The following is an 8,378-nucleotide window of genomic DNA, read 5'->3' as shown; positions in this document are numbered from 1 at the left end:
AATTAATTTAGAAAAAGATAAAATGTAATATATAGTTTAGTTCAGCTAGGCTATTGCACATATTTGAGACTATTGACACTATCCTCATTCATTTCTATGGGGTGCAAACATGGAATTTCATCACAATTTACAGACATAGCTGTGAATCTGCTTTGCTCCTGATACTACACTATAACTCAAGCAAACTTTGTAGGTGTTGTTTTGCTAGCACTTCAGACTGGAGAATGACAGAATCTGCAAAGATTCATTGATCCTACTGTATATTCATCTCTATTCTTTTTTGTGTGTTTCACCCCAGAAAACTGTTATGGGATTTTTCTCTATATCACAACTCCTGTGCTTAGTGTTTCTGAGTGCTTTTATATGATATGTAATGGAGCTGCAGTGTTGTGCCTTCTGGAGCCCTTCGAGGCACAGATATTTGTAGAGGGAAGGAAAATGTCTTTTTCTTTAAAATCAATTAAAATTAATTCAACATATCTAACTGCTTACATTTACCATAAAACAATGGTAAATACAATTAGTACCTTTACATGTACCTTTGGAAGAAGAGAGGTGTAGTCACACAGTTTTAAACTGTCCACATGCAAAACTGTGTCCTTTTTCAATTTACAAGTTTTAAATATATGCTGAACTTCCTGGTGGAGTGGCTATTTCAATGACTATTTTACTTTAAAATTGTTCAGAAAGATTATTGGCTAAATTTCTGGCTACAGTTTTATTCACTTTTAAGTGTTAGTAAAATAAGTTTCTCCATTTTTAACAGATAATTTATTTAAATTGATTACATTTAATTAAGTACTAGAAAAGAAAAAATGTCTCATTTTTAATGAGATAAAGTTCTTAGTTCAACAAAGATTTTGATTCACTCTAAACTTCAGCGCTAGAGTATCAGATTGAATATGATATTGTTTCGTATATACTTTATAAAATCCTTATATAAAATATTGTGTTCAAATATTAAAAAAAAAATCATTGTACTTCAGCATAAATACAATTCCAGTTTCACATTTTTATCCCAGTTTGGAGATAAATATTTTGAAATATTAGACTTTCTGCAGAAATGAACATTTTCTTTTCTTACAGGTTGTATTTTACTTGCTTGAGGAATACTGCTACAAACAGTTCAAGCATGAGAACTAATGCATATAACAAACAAGATATTCATAATGATGTGCTTGCTGCCACGTTGGCTTGGAGACATTGAATCAGATTCTGTAAAATGCTTAGATTTGTAAATAGTTCTTAAAAACATGACTAGGCCAAATCCTTTATCTTTAGTAATATTTTAGGCAACAGAAGAAACTCAGCAATTAAAATGTTGTTCCCAAAGCTAGTTATTTCCCCAAGTCAAATGAGAAATATATGGATTAATTTTTTTGTGCATTTCCTTCTAATTTAGCAAGGAAAACAATGCAGAAGATGGGACATCTTCAGAGCTGATTAAAGAAACCTCTGATGTCAGGGAATACAGAGCTCTTTTAAGAATAAAAAGAATATTAAGTAGCTTTTGAGCAGCACAGCAATGTGACATTTTTACAAGGGACTCATTTGGAAACAAAGTAAAGAGATACTCAGAAGAGACTGAGAAGAATGGTGCTGTTTTGCTTTCATACCATTTGAAGATGGCAATGACTTATCCAATGGCAAGTCTCATCCTCAGGAAAGTATCCTTCAGTAAAACCAAATCTCAGAAAAATGGGGAGTGTAGATACTGTCTGATGTGACTGTCTTCTTAATTCCCTCCCTTTCTTAAAGTAACATTTGTGATTTCTAGGGCCTTGATTCTAATCTTGGAAAATTAACCAAGACGTTAACAGGTGAGAAGATACGAATGCTCATGTGAGGAAACAGGAGCACAGTCACAGATCCACTCACAAACAGTTCTTGGATACGAAAGAGCGATTTCCACAGGCAACGAGTTGAACACCAGTATATCAAACATTTTTATGAGAGAAAAGCCTCTGCAATATTTCAAAAGTATTTCTACCCAAAAGGCTACCTGAAAAAAAAAAAAAAAGCCCCCACAAAGCTCTTAAGGGCTTCATTGCTGGTCTTTCCTATGGGTGCTGCTCTGAGCATCCAGAGGAACCGACCCCAATTCTGGCAGGTCTGTTGGGATGTGCAACATCCAGTGGAGAGATGGTGACCTTCCCCAGGCCCCAAGACTGGGGCTTCCTCTCCCATTGAAATGCTGCTGTCACCCCTGAGAGAAGCTCCTCTTGATCCCACCTCCTAAGAGAAGGACCTAAGAGAAGAACAGACCCATCTGTCCTTCTCCTCCCCTCCCTCCATTGCAATACCTCCCTTACTCCGACTGATATGTGGATGTATAATGAATATAAAGCAGCTGCGTAGAATGCCCTGAAAAGCATGCCTGTTTTCAGCAGTGTGGAAAGCAGAGCAGTTTATTTGGATTCATAACTGCTGTGTGAAATCATGGGTTTTGATTCTCATTCAGGGTGCTCTGAGGTGAAATCCCACTGGAATCCTTTTGAAAACTGGGTAAATGCGAGAAGAATCAGGCTCATTTTATACAGTTATTCCCTGAATGTAGATAAATGCAGATCACCTCAACTCTTTATAAATTGCATTATTCAGCTGATGTATAACTCCCTTGTGGAAAGCCACAGCCTGCTGAAGTGAGTCTAGATCCAGACTGAGCTGCTTTAATTTGCCTTGCATCTGTTTATTTGCAAAGATATTAAAGGACAAAGTTTTATGAACCTCAACCTATACATGATGGCTTAAGGAAGAAAACCGTCTCTGGGTCTATTTGCCAACTGAAGTGGTAACATTTTCCCTGTGCACACCTTGAGAGCTTTATGATGGGGAAATTGCCATCCCTACTCAGAAAGTAAACCTTCTTCTAGTTAGGTACAACCAAGGCTACTCATGGCTACATTTCTTCCCTTTGTTTTCTTGTTTCGTGTCCTCTCTGCTGTGACAGGCTGCACTATCTGAGCAATGAGCCGTGAAACTGCATTTGTTCACAAAATGAAGCTAAAGTGATTTGGTCCCAATGCAGCAGAAATTCAGTCATTCGTCTTTACCTGTTAAAGAAGCTTTGTCCCAAGACTTACACAGTGAGATAAAAATAAACAACAAACAAATACATGCCAAAGACCTGGAATCCCTCTGTGGTGTACAGTAGGGATTTGTAAATCTTTATTTGTTCAAACAAACAAACAAAAATGCAAAAGAAGATGAACTCTGAATTTTGTGGCGCACCTCTAAGTGCAAATAATAAAATCATTTCAATAATTATAGCCATGTAACAACTGCTGGAAATCCAGAAATAGCTTGTTTTCCATATGAGGAAAAAGACTATGACAGAACCCCAATTAACAGAGGCTTGGAGCAGAACTGGTCAATATCTTCTTGGAGGTGAGCACACCAACATATCAGAAGGCTCCCAGCCTTCTGCCATAAAATGGTAAATGAAGGAGGCAGATTAAATACAAAGGTTTGAAAACAAATCTTCCAGCATCCTTGTGGGACAAGTCTTTTCTTCCAGAAGAAGCAGCTTCTTGTTTTCCAATCCAGCAGCTTTCAGTGGCTCCCTTTGTGGGGGCTCCTCAGAGTTCCCTGGAAAGCTTCTTGCTTTCCACAATCCTTAAGGTTGACACCATTCCTGTGCCCTGTTCCTTTCAAGCATCTCCTTCTTCAACTGAACAAGCACAGCTACATTTGAGGAAAGCACAGTCACCAGTGTTGTTGTGTTTGTTTGTTTTTTTTCTTCTTCTTCTTCTTCTTTCTTCCCTTTCTCTGATTACCTTCCTCACCTTCTGGTGCTTTATCCTCTGCCATGTAGCCACTGTATTATTTTAGATAAAACATACACTGTACAGAACCATTCACTGTAAACAAACAAACAAACAATAACCCCAAAACACTAACAACACACAAATCAAACAGTCATAGCCTCCATCACATGGGACAGAAAACAGGACAGGGGAACCCTATGCATCATTGTGAACTGCCAAATATCCTGCTCCTGTGGAAGAAGGGAGTGTGGAGGCACTTGAACAGGCGTTTGATGGAAAAGAATCCTCTTTTCCTCTTGTGGATTTTCCCAATGCCTGGCCACATTCCTCAGCTGGATGCACAAAAGATGTTTGCCTTAGGGAGATAAAACAAAGAAATGTTATGGAGACACAACATTAATGGAATTTAAAGGTTAAGACTGAAATAGCTTTCATTCTAATCCATTTAGTCCCTTTAATTTTCCGAGAAAATTTTGCATTTTAGCCCGATTGTGTTTCCAGGCAAGCCAAATGAGTTTGCTGTTTGATCTACGAAGACAAAGGTAAACCATGTGGAAGCCTCTTGCATCCTCCCAGATATCCACCAAGTGCTGTGCCCTTTCAGGGTCACCAAGCAAAGGCATGCAGTAGTTGTGGCAACCTGATGCAGGTCACTGACTCCGTGCATGATGCTCCTGCATTTTCTTTACTTTGAAAGTAGGGGGATGTTTGGAACTACTTTCACCTGCAGAAGATTTCTTCTGGGAATGGGACAATTTGTTCTCTATCAGAACAGCATCTTCGCTTAGCACTGGGAGCAAGCCTACCCTCCAACCTCATTGTGAGAAAGGGGAGAGACACAAGATATTTGCAAAGCTGGATGTCAAAGAAAAAAAAACAGACCTCTGAGTAAAAACAACCCAAATGACCCAGCTTTCATAATAACGAGGAAGCTACACCTCTGATTGCCTCTGGGGTTTTATTTAGTAAACAATCCCTGGCAAAAGCAGTTGACCAGTGCCTTCATTTGACCACTTGTATTTTGGTAAGGTTTGGCAGGTATTCAGCTTAAATATTTTTTTTTGTTGCAAAATTTTAAACTTGCCAAGGTGACAAGTTAGTTATGAACATTTCATCAGCTCTAACACTTTTTAAACCCTCAGAGAGATTTCTCTCTTATTTTATTGGAGGATGCCTTGGGTAGAGTGGAATAAAGGATAAGGTGTTAGTGCAGCTAGCTTGAGACCCAGGAGAACCAAGTTCAATTTTCAGCTCCACCATAATCTTCTTGTATGACAGTTCATTGTTTCTGCTTCAGTTCATCATTTTTATTACTTTTGAAACAGAGCTGAATATCTTTCTAGATTTCTTTTCTGACCATGAGTTGTTCAGTTCTGTCTAGTAGTCATTAAATGAAACTGAATGGCCTAAAAATATGGGATGCCAGAATGGGAAGTTTTTGTGTCTCTGGGAAATACAAATGATGCTATTTCCTTACTTAGAGCTGTAAAACATACTGCGATGTCAGTAGTTAGGCCATTAAAGTACAATAACTAAAAATAAAATAAAATGTTTCTTTAAATACCTGATACAACAAACATAGGGTTTTTTTGTTTGTTTGTTTTTTAACGGAAATCTTCAGTATTTGCTATGGAAGGGGGAAAGTATACAATTTTTCCAAAATTTGGAAATACTCTGTCAATAGTGATAGACTACATAAGACATCTGAATACATGATTATGTAAAAACATAAACAAATACTGACAAAACAACACAGCTGTATTGCAGAAGCTTGGTCCAAATTTTTTTAAGAAAACTCACATTTTTAATACACTTGTGTGGACATAAAATGAATTTACCAGTACTACTGGATAACAGTATGAAAGCAGTCACTGAATCTGCAAAAAATTAGAGTTGAGTTCCTGATTTTAGTGAATGAATAACAAATTGATTGCCATTGGCTCAATGGGCCCCAAATTTCACTCACAAAATTTTAATTCTTCTCTGGTCTCTAAAGTTATAGATGAGAATGGAAGTGTAGCAGACACAGATATTGTATTGGAAGGTTTTTCATTTACTCATACTAGTGACCATAAAATATGGAGTCTGGAGTTACAGTTTTTTGTTTGTTTGTTTGTTTGTTTGTTTGTTTTTTGAAGGGTATAAAATGGTTGAAAGACTTTAACACATCTAACACTCCCAGGGTTAGTAGGTCTTTAGCTGAATTTGACAATCCATTTCACACTTTATCTTCCCTTATATTAGAGAAGTGATGCCAGTGAGTTTAAAAAATGCTAAAACTTATGTCTAAAACTTGATTACTCAAAAAGAAATCAATGAGGATTTATCATACCGAGGCCTGAGAATGGGCTGTAAAACTGAATTTATTATGATGCAGTTCACAACAAATAGATTGCTTTGGATTAGAACTGAGAACTAGTGACTGAAGATCCAATTCAAGCATTATTTTTGGAATAATATTTAATATGAGCATGCTTGTTACTTATCAGTCAGAGAAAAAATTATTACTTAAGTTTTGAGAAGAGAGAAAATTAATTTTAAGTGTATTGAATTTCCTTGAGCAAATCTGTAATAACTGTCTGTTTTACTTGTTATTAACAGCTGAATGGATAAAGGTGCACGAGTCAGCCTTCTTCCTCTCTACACTGTCTTTTGGTAAGGACAGTTGTTCAGTTCACTATTTTTTCGAGAGCTCTTTATGATGCAAATGTACAGCAATGCTCTCTCCATGTCATTGAAAGAGACCAGTTTTGGCAGACCACCTTCCAGAAAGGATTAGAGTTTTTTAAGGATCAACACTTAACTTTATAGCTGTTGCCAGATATTTTATGTGATGCCATGTTGGCTTGTTTGGAAAAAGGATTTTTAGAAATAGGTCTATCTATCTGTCTATCTATCTGTCCATCTGTCCGTCCGTCCGTCCATCCGTCCATCCATCCATCCATCCATCCTAGTTTGAAAGTCAGGCAGACATTTGAGGCGGGAAAACTATAGAACACAAATGAGTCTTAAAGATGACATCTCTGTGTAGTAAAATGGAGGTCTAAGGCCACTGTGAGACATAGTCTTCAGTCATTCACATCATTTTAATGACTTTACATGATTTTTGAATCTATTTGTATGCCTGTTAGCTTAATACAAATGACAAATATGTAGCAAGTTTTAACTGTTTTCAGTATGGGAGTTAATTAATTTGTGAATGAATTTGCAGTGCTGACCTGTTCATGGCTTTGAGATAATTATGCTGTAATATGTAATCATAAATTACAAGAGAAAACAAATTCCAAGACTTGTCAAACCACAATATACAACATGATTTGGTTAAACAAATTTGACTAAACTAAAAGGTACTTACCTGAAGATGGAGAAAGTTGTTAGAATAAGTTTCCTAGATGTGATCCTGTCTTGAAAACAGGCTAACAGTTACGTAGCGTCATGTAGATAGGAGATACACAGACACTGCCTGTTCTGATGAATCAAAATAATGGGTTATCCTGCTTTTCTCAATATCCTATTGATATTAATAGATATCAGTTAAATCATTCCACAGATATGACAAACTGCACCTAAAGGTAAAGTTCTACAGAAGTTAATACTAAGCATATTTACAGACTTTTTTTTTTTTTTTGACCAAATGTATGGAATTTTGAACGATTTATCGCAGTCCATTACATTCTGAACATTTGTAGAATCACTTCAGTTGGACTATATTGATTTTCAATGGTTCTCTGGATTTCTAATTATACAGTTCTACAGGACTTGACAGCCCTTATCGATGACAAAAAACAGCTTCAATCAGACACTGAAAATGGGACAACCTTGATGAAATAACATGGTTTCATTAATGTCTGCTGCAGAACAGCATCCAGATGCTGTCCTTAGTCATGACTGACTTGCATTTAGAGTGATATAAAGACATAATAATAATGTATAAAACAGTAAAATTCACCTACTCTTTAGCAAGATTGAGGCTTTACTCAGAACTTTTTAACAAACTTGAGCTTACCAACTTATCTTCAGGCTTTTGCAGACTCCCACCAGCCACAAGTGGCACAATTCCTGTGCCACTACACAGGAATTTCTGCAGCAGGTAGCAATACGAGGGTGTAAGACAAAATAATGCAATAGATGTAAGTAACAGTAGCCCCTACATTCTTTAAAATTTAAAAGGTGCATAAATCCATCTCTTTTTAGGTCAACACTTGTACATGTGCTTTAATTTAAGCTTGTTTTTGAAGCCTACTGAGTCCAATAGGGTTTACCACACTTGTGCTTTCCTGAGCAGGAACCTGCAAGAAGTGTGTGAGGGAAGAAGTGAGCCAAGCTGCTGGAATGTGCTGCTACCAGAATGTAACTGTAATTTACATGACAAAATTCTACCAAGCAAATAAAACAAGTAGACAGCTGTAAAGCTCATTGCCTACACAAATAAATGATATTGTTAATAGAAGCAGTAATGCATACACAGAGAACTTAAGAACTTAGTTAAAAAGAAATATGTTCTTTGAAAACTTCATGAAACGTCGCCTTTACCTTTTGGCCATGATATATTTTATAACTTTATACTATCACATCTTCTGGAATTAAGTAAATTGCTGGCCTTAACATCTT

General features: G+C 36.7%; 1 protein-coding gene across 1 annotated transcript in view; it reads right to left on the bottom strand.

The window, feature by feature from the left end:
- Positions 1-3,124: 3,124 nt before the first annotated feature.
- Positions 3,125-8,378, bottom strand: part of GPR85 (G protein-coupled receptor 85) — a 45,469-nt gene continuing 40,215 nt past the window's right edge. Inside the window, exons 3-4 of the transcript XR_005817976.1 lie at positions 7,123-7,235; positions 3,125-4,122 (exon numbers count right to left, since the gene is read on the bottom strand). The gene's annotated coding sequence lies outside the window, so the exon portion shown is untranslated. The remainder of the gene's footprint in view (positions 4,123-7,122; positions 7,236-8,378) is intronic.

Source organism: Cygnus olor, chromosome 1 (genome assembly GCF_009769625.2).
Source record: "Cygnus olor isolate bCygOlo1 chromosome 1, bCygOlo1.pri.v2, whole genome shotgun sequence".
NCBI lineage: Eukaryota > Metazoa > Chordata > Aves > Anseriformes > Anatidae > Cygnus > Cygnus olor.
The sequence above is the reverse complement of the archived record's forward strand: the minus strand, read 5'-3'. Positions and strand labels throughout refer to the sequence as shown.